The 20915-nt window shown below is 38.1% G+C and overlaps 2 long non-coding RNA genes across 2 annotated transcripts in view; one reads left to right on the top strand and one right to left on the bottom strand.

Moving 5' to 3' along the window:
* Positions 1-13463, bottom strand: part of LOC120366587 (uncharacterized) — a 79203-nt gene extending 65740 nt beyond the window's left edge. The window contains exon 1 of the long non-coding RNA XR_005581204.2: positions 13297-13463. This is a non-coding gene — a long non-coding RNA (uncharacterized LOC120366587). The remainder of the gene's footprint in view (positions 1-13296) is intronic.
* The window catches only part of LOC141582687 (uncharacterized), a 112548-nt gene continuing 103186 nt past the window's right edge, over positions 11554-20915 (top strand). Inside the window, exon 1 of the long non-coding RNA XR_012515570.1 lies at positions 11554-11794. This is a non-coding gene — a long non-coding RNA (uncharacterized LOC141582687). The remainder of the gene's footprint in view (positions 11795-20915) is intronic.

Genomic DNA, 20915 nt, shown 5'->3' on the forward strand with positions numbered 1-20915 from the left:
TTCATGTTCTTGCAGGGGCATGGATGAAGCTGAAAATCATTATTCTCAGCAAATTAACACAGAAACTGAAGCTCAAACACCACATGTTCTCCTTCATAAGTGGGAGTTGAACAATCAGAACACATGGACACAGGGAAGAGAATATAACACACGAAGCCCTGTTGTAGGGTAGGGGGATAGGGGAGGTATGGCAATAGGAGAAATACCTAATGTAGATAATGGGTTGAGGGGTGCAGCAAACCACCATGGCATGTGTATACCTATGTAACAACTTTGCATGTTCTGCACATATATCCCAGAACTTAAAGTTAAATCAATCAATCAATCAATCAATCAATCAATAAATCTATGTGAATTCTGAATCTAAAGTAGGCAAGTTTAGTTGTAGGCTTACATTGTAGTCTTGTGAATTTTTGAATTCTGAGTTCAAGTCTTTCTGAATTTTTTGAGACAAAATAAAATATTACAAAAATTTGACCCAGAAGTTTTTATAATCTTTCTAAGAGTTATTTCCAACAAAATAAAGGAAAATTTTGACTCATAAGGAGTTCTCCATTTCAAGAGTAGATGATTTCTTCTCATTTTATTATTGTTCAAATACCCCATTATTTTATTTGGGGAATAGATGCTATCAAAAAAAAGGAGAACAGCTGGGTGTAGTGGCTCATGCCTGCAATCCCAGCCCTTTGGGAGGCTGAGGTGAATGGATCGCAAGGTCATGAGTTCGAGACCAGCCTGACCAACATAGCAAAACCCATCTCTGCTAAACACACACACACACACACACACACACACAAATAGATGGGTATGGTGGCTCACACTTGTAATCCCAGCTACTTGGGATGCTGAGCCAGTAGAATCACTTGAACCCGGGAGGTGGAGGTTGCAGTGAGCCAAGATCGTACCACTGCACTCCAGCCTGGGGGCCACTGCACTCCAACCTGGGCAACAGAGTGAGACTCTATCTCAAATAAATAAATAAATAAATAAATAAATAAACAAATAAATAAAGGAAGAAAGAAAAAGAAAAGCAAGCCACAGAAACATTAGTCTCGTCAATTTTATGTAGCCTTTACTGAGAAAAAAAAAAATGATGCACTTGCTATCTGGCCAGTTAAAAAATTTGGAGAAAAGTAGCTAGAGTTCAGAGGTAATAACCTATTGACATTTAATTAATTATGGAAATATTCTGTAGAATGGTATTTCACGTTAATATTAAAATAATATATACAATAGGCACTTTTTTTTTCTTTTTCTTTTCTTTTTTTTTTTTTTTTTGTTTCTTGAGACAGGGTCTCATATGTCACCCAGGCTACAGTTTGGTGGTGCAAGCATGGCTCACTGTAGCCTGGACTTCCAGGTTCAAGCAATCCTCCTGCCTCAGCCTTCTCAGTAGCTGAGACGACATGGATGTGCCACCATGACCAGCTTTTTTTTTTTTTTTTTTTTTTTTTGTAGAGATGGGTTTCACTACATTTACCAGGTTTGTCTCGAACTTCTGGGCTCAAACAATCCTCCTGATGTGGCCTCCAAAGTACTGTGATTATAAGTGTGAGCCATCATTCCTGGCCCGCCTAATACAGGCGTTATTAAGAAATAATCTTTAGGCATCTAGAAAGGGTAAAGGTTCTCCATGGAATTTTCCTTTAATAAAAGGCAACCATGAACCATTTTCTTTTTAACACAAAGCATCTTGAAAAACTAGATAAGCCAGCACTGATGCAAATGCCAGTGGCTAGAAACCAGGTTCACCCAACATGGTGGTTTCCACTCTCTTCCCCTTGTCACCATTTGCGCCAAGTGTCATGGCCACCTCCAGATAACACCACATGTACAGGACATCATAGTTACCTGTATTTGCATACGAAAAGGCTAGGATGAAAAAGCCAGTTTTTTCAAGGTATGTGAATGACATACTTGGTCAAACCAATCACCTACGCCCTATGCAAACTAGATATCGCCTCCCCAGCCTCTTAATAAAACCCAGTGCTTTCCACAGCACAAGGGGTGTTTCTTCAATCGAAGGCGCCCTCCCTCTATAGGCGGGAGCTTTTTTTTCTATTTTATTGCCTATTAACCTTTCTGCTCCTTAAAACCACTCCACGTGTGTCTGTGTCATTAATCTTTTAGGTGCAAGACAAAGGACCCTGGTGTTTCTCCCATCATCAGAGCGAGCTGTACTCCTCCTTTTACTTAATACTTTGTAGATATAATGGATCAGGCCATTATATTCCTGGTCTAATGTGGCCCTCCTCCTTTTTGTTAATACAAAAAGATATGATGGCTAAGACCATCAGATTCCTGATCTAAAGTCTCTAGAAAAACGAATGCTTCTGCATATATTTATAGCAACAAAGTAAAGGAACTGAGCTGTGTTTTAAGGTGGTTCATTTTGTGTTAATGTTTTATTGGTTTTGGCATCTGGACCCATAGAGCTGTAGATAATGCTAACCATCAGTTTGCTCCTGAAAACAAATCTCTGCTAAGAAAAAGGTTGTGGAGTGTGAAACTGAGTGATCTCTCTCAAGCAGAAGTTCAGTATTGTGTGCTTTCCATCTCCGGTCTTGCTGTCATTAAGAAGACTAAAAACATGCAGCTATGCCAAATTATTCTTCCATTAGTTAGATTGCTATTCACTCCAGATTCTAAACTTTTCAAAGATAATATTTATTTTACTTCTTTGGAATTCGGAAATGCTTTCAAAAAACATCCTTAGATATTGTTACATAAATTCTGTTTATTTAAAAAAGTAACATTTTTTTATGTGCTTTCTTGGAAATTCATAAATAAGAAATGACAAATGTCAGTGAAATACAAATTTGTTTAATAAATTATAAACAACACATGGTCATTCTGAAATAAATGCAAAGTGATACCTATCATTTAACTGGTAAGCTTGCAATACTAAAACTACGAATACTGGTTTTTCTAGTGTTTTTACCATGACAACAATGACTACATATTTTTATCACATACTATATGTGGCATGCTTTAGGGCATGTTTACACTTCCTGGAAGCTACATCAATAGTTAAACATTTTGTTAATAATGTAATCCTCACAAGTACTATGCCAAATGAGTTGATGAAGTCTCATTGCCATTTTGTTTTCACAGTGGAAAGATTCAAGGTGGTTTATCAAAAAATTACAAGTCAATTTTCAAAAATCTCTCTTGGCACATTTGTAAATTTACATGTGCATGTATCAGTATTGTAGGTAAGATGGAAGCAGTGGTTTTAATTTTTTGTTTGTTTTAGTAAATCTACTGATACTTATCAGGACTTAATTGTATTTATATAATAAAAATGTTACCTGCAAGTTACTTCCCCCCAAAATAATTTGACTAAGACAATTAAATTCACTAACTTTCTACAGCTTTAGTGGTGGTAAATGAACATTGATCTTGCCATCAGTGGTTTTACTTTTTTTTCTTTTATTTTTAACTTAATCCGTTTTTGTCATATGCATGTCAGTCTATTAATGTGGTTGAGAATCACACTATGTTCAGTTGATTTATCTACTTTTTGGGTTAGTTCAATCAGTGAAATTAACAGAATCAAAATCATGGGCTTAGTCCCATGTGGGTTTTTTAGTTTCACTCTCATCCTTTCTTGAAAATTATATCCTGATTTTACAGTGAAACAAGATAGCATAAGAGAAGGCTCCCCACCAGAGTGACACCACTTTAACAACTATACACACAAAACAATCATCTGCATGATAACCAAAAATCAGGTGAGAATTCACAGCAAATGATTTTAACTTCATATAACTGAAAGGCACTGAAGAGGAAGGAAAACAGTCTTGAATCATGGCCTCTCCCCATCCTCCCTCACCCCTCATCACCTGCGTATTTGCAGGGAAGAGAGAGATCACACTATTTGTGAGGCATTGAACCCAGTGCTGCCCTATTATAACAGGACACAAAACTGGACCAAATTTAGCTGATGTTCACACACAGAGGGAATATAGAATCCAACCCCAGTGAGAGAGAAATTGCAGATCCCAGTGTTCTGAACTTGAGTTCCCACTAGCCTAGCCACAACTGGCTAAAGTACTCTGAGGCTTTTTTTTTCCTTCCTCTTTTATTTTTATTTTCTGTTTTTGCTTGTCCTTTTAATTAATTAATTTATTTTATTATACTTTAAGTTCTGGGATACATGTGTAGAATGTGCAGGTTTGTTACATAGGTATACATGTGCCATGGTGGTTTGCTGCATCCATCACCCTGTCATCAACATTAAGTATTTCTCCTAATGCTATCTCTCCATATTTAAGTTAAGCACATATTTCAGTGCTGAAAAAAAATAAAAAAGCAAAAGCTTCTACCATAGGACAGTATATCTGGCAAAAATCTTCAAATGTAAAGAAGAAATGAAGACTTTCCTATACAACCAACAACAGAGGGATTTTTATCAACATTAGACATGTTCTACAAGAAATGCTGAAGGGTATACTTTGATAACAAAGCAAAAGAGGTAAATGAGCAATAAGAAATTATCTGAATGTACAAAACTCACTGGTAGTAAGTACACAGAGAAACAGAATATTATAACATTGTAACTGTGGTGTGCAAACTGCTCCTAAGTGAAAAAACTAAGTAATAAACTATCTAAAAATCATACAACTTTAAAATACATAGACAGTACAATAAGATATATAGAGAAAGGACAAAATATTTAAAAGCGAGGAGAAGAAGTTAAAGCTTACAGTCCTCATTAATTTTCTTTTGCTTGTTTGCTTATGCAAAAAGTATAAAGTTTTCCTCAGCTTAAATTAATGGTTTATAAGATAGTATTTGCAAGCCTCATGGCAGCCTCAAGCCAAAAAGCATACAAAAGATATATAAAAACTGAAAAGTAAGAGACTATATCACCAGAGAATATTACTGTTTTTAAAAGGAAGACAGGAAGAAAAGAAAGGAGAAAACAATAAAATAAACAGAAAACAACAAAAAAAAGGCACAGGTATGTTTTTACTTATTGAAAATAACACTGGATTTAAATGGACTAAACTTTCCAATCAAAAGTCATAGAGTGGCTGAACAGATTCAGAAAATGAGACACAATGAACTCTTGCCTAAAAGAAACACTTTTCATCTATAATGACACATACAGAGTGAAAATAAGTGGCTGAAAAAAAAGTTCATGCCATTAGAAACTAAAAAAAAACACAAGTAGCTGCACTCATCAGACAAAATAGATTTCAAGAAGAAAACCATGAGAAGTCACAATACTACTAGATAATGGTAAAACAATCAATTAAGCAAGAAGATGAAACAATTTTAAATACACACACACACACACACACACATATATATATATATACACTCTATATACTGGAGCACCCAGATATATAGAAAATATTGCTAAGCTAAAGAGAGAGAGAGAGAGAGATACCCTACAATAATAGCTGGAGACTTTTAACACCCCACTTTCAGCATTAGCTAGAGCTTCCAGACAGAACATCAACAGAAATATCAAATTTAATCTGAACTATAGACCAAATGGATCTAACAGATACTTACAGAACATTTTATCCAACAGTTACAGAATACATGTTCTTTTTCTCAATACGTGGACCATTCTCAAAAATAGACCATATGTTATATTATAAAACTATCCTTAAAACATTTAGAAAAGACCATATCAAGCATCTTTATGACTATAATGGAATAAATTTAAAAATTAATAACAAGATAAATTTTGGAAACCAAACACACGAGGATTAAATAATATCCTCTTGAATGACTAGTGGATCAGTAAAGAAATTAGATGAAAACTGAAAAATTTATTGAACCAAATGATAATGGAAACCCAACATATGAAATCCTATGGGTTAGAGCTAAAGCAACACTAAGAGGGAAGTGTACAGCTGTAAGTGCCTACATCAAAAAAAGAAGAAAAACTTCAAATAAACAACCAAATCATGCATCACTATGAATTAGAGAAGCAAGTGCAAAGGAAATATTAAATGAGTAGAAGAAAAGAAAACATAAAGATCAGAGTAGTAATAATATTAAAATAAAAAATACAAAAAATAAATAAAATTTTTTTTTGGAAAATTAAACAATATTGACAACTTTTTAGCCATATTAAGAGAAACAGAGAAAAATCCAAATAAATAAATTAGAGATGAAAAACAAGACATTACAGTTTATACTGCAGAAATTCAAAGGATCATTAGTGGCTACTATGAGTTATTATATGTCAATAAATTGGAATATTTAAAAGAAATGGACAAATTCCTGGAAAAACACAACCTGTCAAGACTGATCCATGAAGAAATCTACAAAGTGAAAAGACAAATAACAGGTGATGGGATTGATGCCATAATAAAATATCTTCCAGTAGCAGAAATCTTGGGATTTGGTGGCTTCACTGTTAATTTTACCAAACTTTTGAAGAACTACCAATCTTACATAAACTATTCTGAAAAATAGAAGAGGAGAGAATACTGCTAAATTTATTCTACAAGCCCAGTAGTATCCTGATACCAAAACCAGACCAAGACACAAGAAAGAAAAATAAAACTATAGGCTGATATCTCTGATAAATGTTTTTGCAAAAAGCCTCCACAAAACACTAGCAAAACTAATTCAACAATTTATAAAAAAGATCATTGAAGATAACCAAGTAGGATTTATCACTGGGATGCAAGGATGGTTTAACATACCCAAATCAGTCAATGTAATACACCATATGAGTAGAATGAAGTACAAAACTCATATGATTATTTAAATTTATGCTGAAAAAATAATTTTATAAAATTTGACATTTCTTCATAATAAAAACCCTCAAAAAACTGGTAGAGGTGACACACCACAAAATAATAAATGCCATATATAACAGAGCCACAGCTAGTATCAAACTGAATGGGGAAAAACTAAAAGGCTTTCATCTACAATCTGGAAAGTGACAAAACTTTCACCACTGTCATTTAACATAGTACTAGAAGTCCTAGCTAGAGCGATTAGACAAGAGAAAGAAATAAAGGGCAACCAAATTGAAGGGAATAAGTCAAATTATCCTCTGTGATATGTTTGGGTTTGTGTGTACACCCAAATATCATCTTGTAGCTCCCATATTTCCCACGTGTTATGGGAGGGACCCAGTGGGTGATGATTGAGTAATTGGAGTGGCTCTTTCCCCTGCTGTTCTCATGATAGTGAATAGGTATTATGAGATCTGATGATTTTAAAAATGGGAATTTTTTCTGCACAAGCTCTCCTTTTTGTTTGCTGCCATTCATGTAAGATTAGACTTGCTCCTCCTTGCATTCCGCCATGATTGTGAGGCCTCTCCAGCCATGTGGAACTGTAAATTCAATTAAATCTCTTTTTTATTTTTCTTGTAAATTGCCCAGTATCATATATGTCTTTATCAGCAGCATAAAAATGGACTAATACAGTAAACTGATACCAGTAGGGTGGGGCACTGCTAAAAATATGCCCAAAAATGTGGAAGCAACTTTGGAACTGGGTAATAGGCAGAAGTTAGAACAGTTTGGAGGGCTCAGAAAAAAAAAGACAGGAAAATGTGGGAAAGTTTGGAACTTCCTAGAGACTTGTTGGATGACTTTGCCCAAAATGCTGATAGCTATGTGGACAATAAAGTTGAGGCTGAGGTGGTCTCAGATGGAAATGTGGAACTTATTGGGAACTGGAGCAAAGGTGATTCTTGTTGTTTTAGCAAAGAGAGTGGTAGCATTTTGTTCCTGCTCTAGAGATTTGTGGAAATTTGAATGTGAGAGAGATGATTTAGGGTATCTGGCTGAAGAAAATTTCTAAACAGCAAACTATTCAAGAGGCGATTTGGATGCTGTTAAAGGCATTCAGCTTTAAAAGTGAAACAGCATAAAAGTTTGAAAAATTTGCAGCCTGACAATGCATTAGGAAAGAAAATTCCATTTTCTGAGGAGAAATTCAAGTTGGCTGCAGAAATATGCAAAAGTAACAAAGAAGTGAATGTTAATTCTCAAGACAATGGGGAAAATATCTCCAGGGCATGTCAAAAATCTTTACTGTAGGCCCTCCCATCACAGGCCCAGAGGCCTAGGTGGAAAAAAGTGGCCTTGTGGGCCGGGTCCAGGATCCCCGTGCTGTATGCAGCCTAGGGACTTGATGCCCTGCATCCCAGCTGCTCTAGCCTTGACTGAAAGGGGCCAAAGTAGAGCTTGGGCTATGACTTCAGAGGGTACAGGCCTCAAGCCTTGACAGTTTTCACATGTTGTCGAGCCTGGGAATGCACAGAAGTTAAGAACTGAGGTTTGAGAACCTCATGTATGATGGATGCCCAGGCAGAAGTTTACTGTAGGGTAGGGTGCTTATGGGGAGCCTCTGCTAGGGCAATGCAGAAGGGAAATATAAGGTGAGAACCCCACACAGAGGTCCTAGAGTACTACCCTATCGGGGTACTGCATCTTCCACACCCTAGAAAGGTAGATCCACTGACAGCTTGCACTGTATTTCTAGAAAAGCCACAGACACTCAATGCTAGCCTGTGAAAGCAGCTAGGAGGGAGGCTGTACCCTGCAAAGCTACAGAGACGGATTTGGGAACCTACCTCTTGTGTCAGTGTGTCCTGGATGTGAGACATGGAGATAAAAGAGATCACCGGGGAACTTTAAAGGGCCTGTAGCTCTTTTGTTTTGGCCAATTTGTTTCATTCAGAGTGGCTGTACATAGGAAGTAACTAAATTGCTTTTGATTTTACAGGCTCATAGGCAGAAGTAACTTGCTTTGTCTCAGATGAGACTTTGGACTGTGGACTTTTGAGTTAATGTTGACATGAGTTGAGACTTTGGGGGACTGTTGGGAAGGCATGTTGGTTTTGAAATGTGAAGATACGAGATTTTGGAGATGCCAGGGGTGGAATTATATGGTTTGGCTCTGTGTCTCCACCAAAATCTCACCTTGTAGATCCCATAATTCCCATGTGTTTTGAGAGGAACCCGCTGGCAGATGATTAAATCATGGGGCCCGGTTTTTCCCATGCTATTCTTGGGATAGTGAGTGAGTCTCACAAGATCTGATGGTTTTAAAAATGGGCATTTCTCTACAGAAGCTCTTTTTTATTTTGTTTGCCTGCTGCCATCCATTAAGATGGGACTTGCTCCTTTTTGCCTTCTGCCATGACTGTGAGGCCTCCCCAGACATGTGGTACTATAAGCCCAATTAAGCCTCTTCTTTTGTCATTGTTTTTTTGGAAATTGCCCATTCTCAGTCTCAGGTATGTCTTTATCAGTAGTGTGAAAACTGACTAATACACCTTGTTTGCAGATGATATCATCTTTATTTAGAATAGCCAAAAGACTCCACAGAGAAAACACAAAAACAAAAAAACTGCTAGAAGTGATAAATTCAGTAAAGTTGCAGGATACAAAATCAACATAAAAAGTAGGATTTCTATATGCCAACAGTGAACAATCTGAAAAGGAAATCAGAAAAGCAATTCCATTTACAATAGCCACACATAAAATTAAATACCCAGCAATTAACTAAATGTGAGAAGTGAAAGTTCTCTATCACAAAAGCTATACAACTCTGGTGAAAGAAATTGAAGAGGAAATCAAAAAATGAAAAAAATATTACATGTTCATGGATTTAAAAAATCAACATTTTTTAAATACCCATACTACCCAAAGCAATCTACAGATTAAATGAAATCCCTACTGAAATAGAAATAACATTCTTCACAGAAATAGAAAAAACAACTCTACAACTTATATTGAATCACAAAAGACTCAGAATAGCCAAAGCCTTTCTGAACAAAAAGGCCAAAACTGAAAGAATCATACTACCTGAGTTAAAATTATGCTACAGAGCTATAGTAACCAAAGCTACAAGGTACTGACATAAAAACAGACACATGGCTAATGGAAAAGAATAGGGAACCCAGAAACAAGTCCACATACTTACAGCAAATTTATTTACTACAAAGGTGCCAAGAAGATAGAGTTGGGAAAGGGCAGTCTCTTCAATAAATATTCCTGGAAAAACTGGATATACATATGCAGAAAAATGAAACTAGACCCCAATTGCTCACTGTATAAAAATCAAATAAAAATGAATTAAAAATTTAAATCTGAAGACATCCGAGAAAGTCTCCAGGACATAAGTCTGGGCAAACCTTTTTTAAGTAATACCAAATAAGCACAGGCAACCGAAGCAAAAATGTACAAATGAGGTTACATCACGTTAAAGAGTTTCTGCACAGTCAAGGAAGTAATCAACAAAGTGAAAATGCAGCCCACATAATGGAGAAAGAACATCTTCAAACTAACCTTCTGATAAGGGATTAATTACCCAAATATATAAGGAGCTCAAACAATTATACAGAAACCAATTAATAATCCAATCAAAAATAGTCAAAATATTTGAGTACGTATTTTTCAAAAGAAGACATACCATTGGCAAACGGGCATATTAAAAAGGAGCTTAACATTATTTATTATCAGAGAAATGCATATTAAAACTATCAATGAGCAATCATCTCACACCAGTTAAAATGGCTTGTATCAAAAAGTCAAGAAACAACAAATGCTGGGGACGATGTGGGGAAAAGGGAACCATCATGTGCTGTTGGAGGGAATGTAAGTTAGCACAGCCACTATGGAGAATAGTTTGGTGGTTCCTCAAAAATACTAAAAATAGAGCTACCATATGATTCAGCAATCTCACTACTGGGGATATACTCAGAAGTAGGGAGGTTAATATATCAAGGAGATCTCTGCACTCCCATGTTTGTTGCAGGACTGGTCATGGTAACCCAAATTTGGAAGCAACCCATGTGTCCATCAACAGAGGAATGGATTTAAAAAATGTGGTACTTATACAAAATAGAGCACTGCTCAGCTATCAAAAAGAATGATATCCTGTCATTTGCTACAACATGAATAGAACTTGGGGTCATTATGCTAACTGAAATAAGCCAGGTAGAGAACACAAACATCACATGTTCTCACTCACTTGTGGAATTAAAAAGTCAGAACAATTGAACTCATGGAGATAGAGAGTAGAAGGATGGTCACCAGAGGCTGGGAAGGGTCATGGGAAGGTGGGGGACTGTGCAGGGGAAAAACATGGGGATGCTTATGTAATAACCTACCCTGGGCTAACATCACTGACTCCATCTTAGCTGTAAATGCCAACCTAGCTTCCCCCTCCCTACCACAGCCCCTTTGGTTGCATAACTGGGCCACACTGACACTGTGCTTATGTCACCCTGACTCTGTGATTATCCTATCATATAACAAATGTAACTGCATTCTGCTTGGCATGCACACCTGCTATTGTGTATAGTTATCTTTGAATCCCCCTTGGTGATTGTGTGGAAATACCCTTAGCAACCAACAATCCTGGGACCCTCCTCCTCCCTGGTTACTAGCTAACTTGCCTGTTCTGCTTCTGTAAAATTCCACTTCAGCTAGGCTCCCCCTCCCCTACCTAAATCAAGGCCCCTTCCTTGGGGCCGAGAGAAATTTAAGCGTTAGCCATCTCTCAGTCTCTGGCTAATAAAAAGGACTCTTAATTTGGAATTCAGTGCATGGCATATTCCTTCTAACTTGCTCAGTTATTACAATTGGAGGCCCCAGCGTGATTTTTTCATTTGCCACCAGGTGCAGACTGGGCTCATTCCGGTCTCCCCAGAGCTGAGAGGTGGACTATAGGGGAGGCACCCCCTGAGACATTCCAGGGCCCCATGGCCCACCCCTTGCCAGAGGGGAGTGGATAGACTCCCGGTGCCCTCCACCAAATTATTCTTCAGAGCCCCTGGTCCTGCTCCACAGAGAAGGTAAGTCAGGCCTGATCTGGTTACTCCTGGAAGTTACAGGGATCATTCAGTTACTGGGAACCATCCTGGTTCTGGGTTCTGGACTCTGGAAGAGTCCTGGTTCTGATTTTTCTGTCCCTAAATTTCTGGTTCTGTTTTTTCTGTCTTTAAATTCCTGGTTCTGATTTTTGGACTCTGGGTGCCCCAGAACCCCTGGTCCTGGTTCTGGGTTCTGGACTCTGGAAGAGTCCTGGTTTTGGCTTTGGACTCTGGAAGAGTCCTGGTTCTGGTCTGGACTCTGGAAGCGTTTTGGACTATGGAAGAATCCTGGTTCTGGTTTTGGACTCTGGAGGGGTCCTGGCTCTGGTCTGGACTCTGGAAGAGTCTTGATTATGGTTTTTGGACTCTGGAAGGGTCCCGGTTCTGGTTTGGACTCTGGAAGAGTCCTGGTTCTGGTTTTTGGACTCTAGGTGTCCCAGAGTCCCTGGTCCGTGTTCTGGGTTTTGGACTCTGGAAGGGTTCTGGTTCTGGTGTTTCTGTCTTTAAATTCTAGTGGTCTAGAGTTCCTGGTTCTGTCTGGTTCTGGACTCCAGGTGGCCAGGGTCCTGGGTCTGTCCTTCTGTCTGATCTAGAGGGGTTCAGCCCTGATGAGGGCACCCCTCTGTACTCTGTCACCACTCCAAGATGCTGGAGGACAGAGTCCCTGGGTTCTGTCTAATTTAAAACATTTACAAAGAAGGAAAAAATTTCTTCAGGGTTCCAACTGTTTACAAAATGTAAAAAGACTTCAGTAACCTCTAAATGAATGTGTGCATGTATGTGTGAGTGCGTGGAGGCCTTAGAGGCTTGCGTCTAAGGATCTAGTCCTTTGTTTGTCCTTGAAACTGCCGTGATCATTATTCTACCTCAGTGCCAGTTGTCCTGTTTTGTTCCTAACATCTGAAATTGTATGTCTCGTGTCTGTTGTCCTGTTTGTCTCTAGCATTCGAATTTGTATGTCCTGTCATCCTTATTGCCCAAGACAATTGGGTAAAAAAACTTTTTCAAGGTCCTAAGTGCAGACTTCCAATCTCATGAAGTCAAATCCCTCATTAGACGTTGGGGCTGGCCATCTTAGTCCTGTCTTTTCTATCAAAAAACAGATCATGCGTTGTTACGGGAAAAATTGTGCTAAACATCCACCAGTCTGGAATTTCTGGCACCATAGAGGTTGTTGGTGCCTAGATTGTCACACCTCACACCCCAGGGACTGGTCTAACCCCTCCTTGGCTGAGCCAGACTTCTCCTTCGATCAGACCCTCAGCCTCCTGCTCCCCTGGGATTCCCCTTGGTCTCCTTGTCCTCATCTCCTGTGGCCTCTCTGCCTATCACCTCCGGACTGTGGCCTCAGACTGAGGAAGCTGCCCCGCTCCTACCCTTAAGGGAGACACCACCCCTGCCAGGTAGTTAGCAGACTGTCCTGTTTTTGGTCTACGTCCCTTTTTCTACTTCTAGTCTGTACAACTCGAAGGCTCAAAACCCACCTTTCTCTGAGAAATGTCAGATTCTAACATCACTGGTTGAGTTCATGCTCCAGACTCACCGGCCCACCTGGGATGACTGTCAGCAGCTTCTCCTGACCCTTTCTTTACATCTGAGGAAAGAAACTGTATTCAAAGGAAGGCCAAAAGTTTTTACTTAGTTCAGTCAGGATGCCGGAAGAGAGAGCCCGAAACTTCCTAGAAAAGTTTTTACCTGGGGTGGGGGAGTAGAGCTTTGGACAATTTCCACCGGTATCTCCTTACCAGTATTAAAGGAGCCGCTCAAAAATCTAGGACAGCTGAAGTTTTCCAGGGGCTCAGTGAGTCACCTGGAGAGTTTTGGAATACCTCCAGAAGGCCTAAATAAATAAAGTTACACCCCATTTAATCCAGCGGCTCCCAAAAATAGCCATGCTATTAATTTGGCATCTGTGGCCCAGGCAGCTCCTAACATTCGGAGAAAGTTACAAAAACTTAAGGGATTTGCCGGGATAAGTATCACCCAACTCCTAGAAATAGCTCAGAAGATTTTTGACAATCAAGACCATAAAAAACAAAAACAGGCTGCTCTGGCAGCTAAAAAGGCAGCTAAAAAGGCTTCAAAAAGACAGGTAAAAATCTTAGTGACCACACTCTAAAAAGTTAAACACGAGCATTCCAAGTTGTTTATAAGCCGTGACAGCAACCACAAGTCTGGTCTAGGAGGCTAATAAACTAACCCTGGGCCAAAGCTTAACCCTCATGGCTCCTCATGCCATTGAGACATTGCTGTGCAGTGACTCTAAAAAATGGATATCAAATGCTCACACATTACAGTACCAAAGTCTGCTGTTGGATCAGCCTCACCTAACTTTCTCCCCCACAAGGTGTTTAAATGCAGCCACTCTTCTACCTGATCCAGACCTGACCACACCAGTCCGTGATTGCCAGGAACCATTGGAAACTATGGAGACTGGCTGCCTGAACCTGCAGGATGCCCCCCTGAAGGAGGCAGACACTACTGTGTTTAAGGAGGGCAGTAGCTTCCTTGAAAAGGGAGTGCAAAAGGCAGGTGTGGCTGTGACTATGGAAACAGACACTGTGTGGGCCCAGGCCCTGCCGGCAGGAACCTTGGCACAAAAAGCGGAGTTGGTGGCCCTCACTCAGGCCCTCCCATGGGGTAAAAATAAACACATGAACATTTACACTGACAGCAGGTATGCCTTTCCCACCATGCATGTTCATGGAGCTATTTACCAGGAGCACGGCTACTCATCTCAGCCAGAAAAACTATCAAAAACAAAGAAAAAATCCTGGCCCTGCTTGAGGCCATTTGTCTCCGCCTACAGGTGGCCATAATCCACTGCAGGGGCATCAAAAGGAAAACACAGCCGTTGCCCAAGGAAACAGGGACTCAGGCATTTGCCACCAGAGACGAAACCGCCTCCACGGTAGTTAAATTTTTACTCAGTGAAATCATCCCTCAACATGGGCTTCTGTTTGCTGTAGAATCTGATAATGGGCCAGCCTTCACTTTGTCTACAGCTCAATACCTCAGAGCTCTGGGCAGGAAGAATGCATAAATCGGACCTTAAAAAGTACCCTTACAAAATTAGTCTTAAGAGGCCGGTGAAGGTTGAACAAACCTCCTCCCTTTAGCCATCCTTAAAGTTAAGTGCACCCCTTACCGAGCTGGTTTTTCTCCTTTTGAAATTATGCATTAAAGGGCACCCCCTATGCTACCCAGGTTAGGGACACCCAGCCTCAACGGGCTCAGGATTCCTGGCTGTGCCTAAAGGCAAAATCCCCATACTATATTGGAGTAGGAGTTGTGGCCCCTCTCAACTCCAGTCCACTGACCTGCCAGACCCTTCCCTGTTCCCTTACGCAAGGGGACGTTGCTGAAAATGCCACCTGCCTAATCAGCAATGTGTAGAAACTGTCTAATTCTCCTTTTCAGGCTACCTGTAACCAGTCTCTACTTACTACCTTAAACGCTTCAGTTTCCTACCAGGCACCCAACAATACTTGGCTGGCCTGCATCTCAGGCCTCAGCTCTGCGTTAATGGGACTGAACCTGGACCTGTCCTGTGCGTGTTGGTCCACGTGCTTCCCCAGGTCTACGTGTACAGTGAACCGGAAGGACAGCATCTCCTCACTCCTCTGAGACTACACTCCAGGTTTCATTGGGGTGTCCCCCTCATTGTGCCCGTCCTAGCCGGTCTTAGCATAGCTGGATCAGCACATTGGCACTGCAGCCCTGGTCTGGGGAGAAACTGGACTAACATTTATAACTCAACAGGTAGATTCTGATTTAAGAAATATCCAGTCTGCCATAAAAATGTTACATGCACAAGCGGAATCCTTAGCTGAGGTAATTCTCCAAAATTGCCGGGGCTTAGATCTAGTATTCCTTTCCCAAGGAGGGTTATTTGCAGCACTGGGAGAAAGCTGTTGTTTTTATGCTAACACCTCCAGAGTCGTAAAAGACACCCTCCAAAAGGTCCAGGACAATTTAGATAGACACCAACAAGAATGAGAAAAAAATACCTCATGGTTCCAAAGCATGTTTACTTGGAGCCCATGGTTAGTTACCTTAATTACTGGGCTGGTGGGGACCTCTTCTACTGTTAGGCTTAATCTTTGAACCCTGCCTTTTAAACTGGCTCCTTACTTTTATAAGGCAGCTCATAAATTCTGTTAAAACTTATGTATCTCAGGAGCCACTATAACCCCCTTGTTGTAACTGAGGAGTCAATGCTTTGACTCCCCAAAAACACCAGTGGGGAATGTAATAACCTCCCCTGGGCTAGAATCACTGACTCCATCTTAGCTGTAAACACCAACCTAGCTTCGCCTTCCCTACCACAGCCCCTTTGGGCACATAACTGGGCCACACTGACCACTGATGCTGTGCTTATGCCACACTGACTCTGTGATTATCCTACCATATAACCAATGTAACAGCATCCTGCTTGGCAAGCACACCTGTTATTGTGTATAACTCTCTTTGAACACATGCTCCCCACCCCCACCCCGCCCAAGCCTTGGTGATTGTTTGCAAATACTCGTAGCAACCAACAATCTTGGGAACCTCCTCTCCCCCTGGTTACTAGCTAACTTGCCTGTTCTGCTTCTGTAAAATTCTGCTTCAGCTAGGCTCTCCCTCCCCTACCTAAATCAAGGTATAAAGGGAATTTAAGCCTCTTCCTCAGTGCCGAAAGAAATTTAAGCATTAGCCGTCTCAGTATCTGGCTAATAAAAAGGACTCTTAATTTGGAACTCAGTGCTTGGCGCATTCCTTCTAACTCACTCAGTTATTACACTTAATTGGTACAAAATATAGAAAAAAATTAAGATCTAATATTTGATAGCACAATTGGGTGACTATAGTCAATAACTATTTAATTGTACATTTAAAAATAACTAAAAGGGTATAATTGGATTGTTTGTCACACAGGGATAAATGGTTGAAGGGATGAGTAGCCCATTTTACATCATGTGATTTTTATGCATTGCATGCCTGTACCAAGTCATCCCACGTACCCCATAAATACATACACCTACTATGTACCTACAAAAATTAAAATATCTGAAAAATAAAATAAAACTATATCCTGAAATATGGTCAGTTGTCTTATGCCTTAGTGACTCCAAAAAAGTAAAAAGGTAAAATGTGCTTATATTTAAGGGTTAAGTTTTCAATCATGTAACTAAAAATACTGCTGTAAGCCATTGGTTAAAAGACAAATTGGGTAGGAAGTTTTAAATAAGTCAGGGTAAAACTAACAGTATTGCAGATGCCTCTTTAGAGTCCCTTTGTGTGTAAAGGAGACAGTGACATCTACATTTTTATGAACATGAATGAAAGGAAACAAATTACCATACCTATAATATTTGTATTTCAACAATAAATGTGCTGACAATATATATTATTTTGCCTGGTTTAAGAGTTATATTTTTATCAATAGTCTTTGCTTTGGATATGTCTACCATTCAAAGTGTGAGTAATATAGCTAATGAAATATGATTTGCCTAAAATAGCAACATAGGAATTATGTGACCCTGGCTTCATTATTATAAAGGATTTGGGAACAGATTTAAAATCTTTCTCTGTTAATTGTAACATTAGTCACTTACTCAAAGATACAGAGAGTCTGCCATTTCCTTTATGTTTGAGAGAAGTCTGAGACGTAGGATGGATTTGTGTTCTCCGGTATTGTGATGATTTTTGTACAATTCTAGAGAATCATTTTTTTCTCCTTGATTGTGTTTATACTTATATTTTTTCTTTTCAAAGTGAGAAAACATAACAAAGTGCATAGGTTGATGGATACGTTAGCTTGTTCGATCAGATGGTTTTTTTCTTTAGATTCCTTTTATCTTTCTCGCTTGCCATGTGGTCACTTAAACAGCTGTAGACCTGTTGCTTTATATTGGAAGTCTCAGATGCATGGCTTAATTTGAAAAGAAATGATTTGTTATATTCAGTGTTCTTTTTCTTTTCAAACCATTCAACAAATAATAGAGGGGAAAAAAGCAAATTGTGACACATTATCTTGTCCTCCTCAAACTCTAAACGAGGAGACACAGAAAGCAACACCTTCTTGTCAGCTGATTTTTAAATTTCTCCCTCTTCACATATTATCTGAAAGGGATTCTCCTCTGGTTATTATTTTGAGATTAAAAAGGACCCTGACAGTGACAAAAATAAAGAATAAAATGTTCCAATGCTTTGCAGAAGCTCTTCCGTTTCTAACATTCCAAGTAAAATTTTTGGAAGTTTTATGTATAGAATGACAAGGTTTTCACATGAACTTCTGGGCTGTAAATAATTTACAATCTTTGGAGAAATTGATGGAGATGTAATGGGTGGAAAATCAAGGTTGCATTCTTTGTTTCTTATATATCCTTAAAAAGGGAAGGGGTTATAATCTCATTTAGGCAGTCAGGACCTTCTCTTATTATATGTAAGCAAACAATAGCTTATTATCCAAATCACATTATGCTGTCAAAGAATCAATAAGTGTCCACCATATGGTAGATGATGGTTTTCTAATATGCAGCTTTCCCTGGTTGCCAAGAAACATAAGCAAAGCAATTAGCAATTCCCTAAGAATAGTGTATTTTGGTTCTTACAAAAAGCACTGACATTAAAAAGCCCAGACACTCCTTTTTTTTTTTTTTTTTCTGGATAGTTGGATAGTTACCACCTGGCTATTAAAATAGCGTTTTTCAATACTTTGGATTTCGTTTCGTGATAAATGTGATTGTTCTCTCTGGATCTCAAATTACATTCTAATCATATTCTCATTATCTCTACTATGTACCATTCTAGAGGAAGGAAAGAGGATCAGGTCTGTGAAGCACAAATGAATAGACAGAAAAAAAATTCTTCTTATTGAAGCACAGGGTTGGTGAGGGCTTTTCCTTGAATTTGTAATTTGATTTTCAACTTAAATTTATTTTCCCGTTCTTAATTTTCCTGACTCAATTTATGTACACATGAATTAAATTAGAGAACAGTAGATTTTTTGGATAACCAAATATAACTCAAAACTTTTTCTTCATTATTTTATTTCAGTTATTCTCTCAGTATAAATAAATCTGATAATCTTGACTGTCTTTAACTTTTCTCCATTTCCAACTGGGTAATTCCAGAGCTCCTTTTCATGTGAAATGCAATCACTCCACATCAGAATGTTATATTACTTCTCTGAAGGCTAGCAGTGTGGAATAGGTAAATGAATATAAAATACACCAAGATAAAAAATTGCAAAGAGTCGAATACTGTAATTTGTTGCCATCTCATTGAACTGCCAGTAATTTAATTAGTTATCCATTGAATAAATATTTACCCAGTCTATTATATACTGAGCACTCTGCTGAGTATTGGTGCATAACGGTAATACAGTTATAATAATCAGTGATATTAATTTGCAAGATGAACTAAATATGAAAGTAAGTTTAATTTTACATGTGAATTATAATATTTATTTATTTATTACATATATATTTAATTGTACTTTAGGTTCTAGGGTACATGTGCAGATCATGCAGGATTGTTGCATAGGTACATACATGGCAATGTGGTTTGCTGCCTCCATCCCCTGTCACCTATATCTGGCATTTCTCCCCATGTTATCCCTCCTCCCAAAAAAACTAAGAGCTGAACACAATTTTCACACATAATAGGAAAGTACCAAATATAAAGACATCCAGCCTAGTCCCAAAATAAGACCTTTTATTCTATTCACCATTAGCTGAGATTTTATAACACTTGTAAACCCTTTAATCTTCACAATTAAAACATAATCCAATAATGGAAAGCAAATGTGGTAATCAAAATAATTACATGTGTGTAAAATAAAGCCCAAGAGATAATGCTGGCAACATTGAGCATATTTTGAAAAAAATATTTAATTTGGGAAAATAGTACAATAAGATAGAGACAATTATTCTCATTAGTCTATGAAGGCAGAGGAAGTATTTAAATATGTAAATTATAAACTTAGAGCAAATGTGGAACTTTAAAAAATCAAGGCAATGTAAATTTTTGCCCAAAGAATCTGTACATAACTGGAAATGGTCAAGTTGTCTGTTCCTACATAAAATTTGGTCTAAAAATGGTGACTAAAATTTTGGAATACTTCAAAGGTAAATTTTCTCTCTGAGGCTTGACCATTTTTTTCTATGTTTATTGAAATATTAATTTTAAACATCTCTGTTTAAACATCAGTCAAAGGCTTTCAAAATAAGTATCATAATCATCAATAAAACAAAATTGGATGATAGAAACTTTATGTCCTTTGCTTCATGTCTGTATTCTGTTTTGATGAAACATTTTATATTTTGCCCAGCTCCATTTTGTCTTCACTAGGTAGATTACTGTCACTGTCTTTACAGAATCATGACCATGATACGTATTCATACCTCAGCATTTCTAAAGCTATGTCCATCTTTAAAGAGCAGTTAGATAAAATATATTTTAAATTTGGAAATCATGAAAATGGAAAATTGTGCAAAGTAAAATATATAAATTAATTGCCTTCCATATTGATAATAACAAAGAAAGGGTTCACCTTTTTTTAATATTGGGAAAGACATGAAGCCTCTAAATTTAAAAAAAAAAAAAAAGGTGCCAAAGCAATGCACTCATCTTGATTCTATCTTTATCTTTGCTAGTCTGTATTCCTGTCACTTTTTTTTCAATTATTTGTATTTACATTCTTCCATTCTATTAGAAATATCCACATTTGATTTTATACAGACTTCATTTTTTTTGCCACTAAGGGTGTTGGAGAATTTTCCTTCTAATGGGGTATGCCTTCCTAATGTAAACATTTTCGCTTTCATTTAAGTGTAATATTTCACTGTGCATAATATCAAAGGTGTCACAGACTTACTACATTTCTTTAATAAGATACTCTCTGAGTTGCTTCTCTTTAAATAAACTTGAGTTGTACAATAGTATCCGTTAAAGTCAATTTCTATGTAGGATATCACATCTGGCTGCTTTATGTGAACAGTTTGCAATATAAAATATGTATTTATATTATATGATTGCATATACTACTACTGTAATTCTACAACATAAATACTTGTACTGATGTTCAAAGCTGTATATTTTAAATTTTCATTTC

The sequence above is a fragment of the Saimiri boliviensis genome, chromosome X, assembly GCF_048565385.1.
Source record: "Saimiri boliviensis isolate mSaiBol1 chromosome X, mSaiBol1.pri, whole genome shotgun sequence".
In the NCBI taxonomy this organism is placed as follows: domain Eukaryota; kingdom Metazoa; phylum Chordata; class Mammalia; order Primates; family Cebidae; genus Saimiri; species Saimiri boliviensis.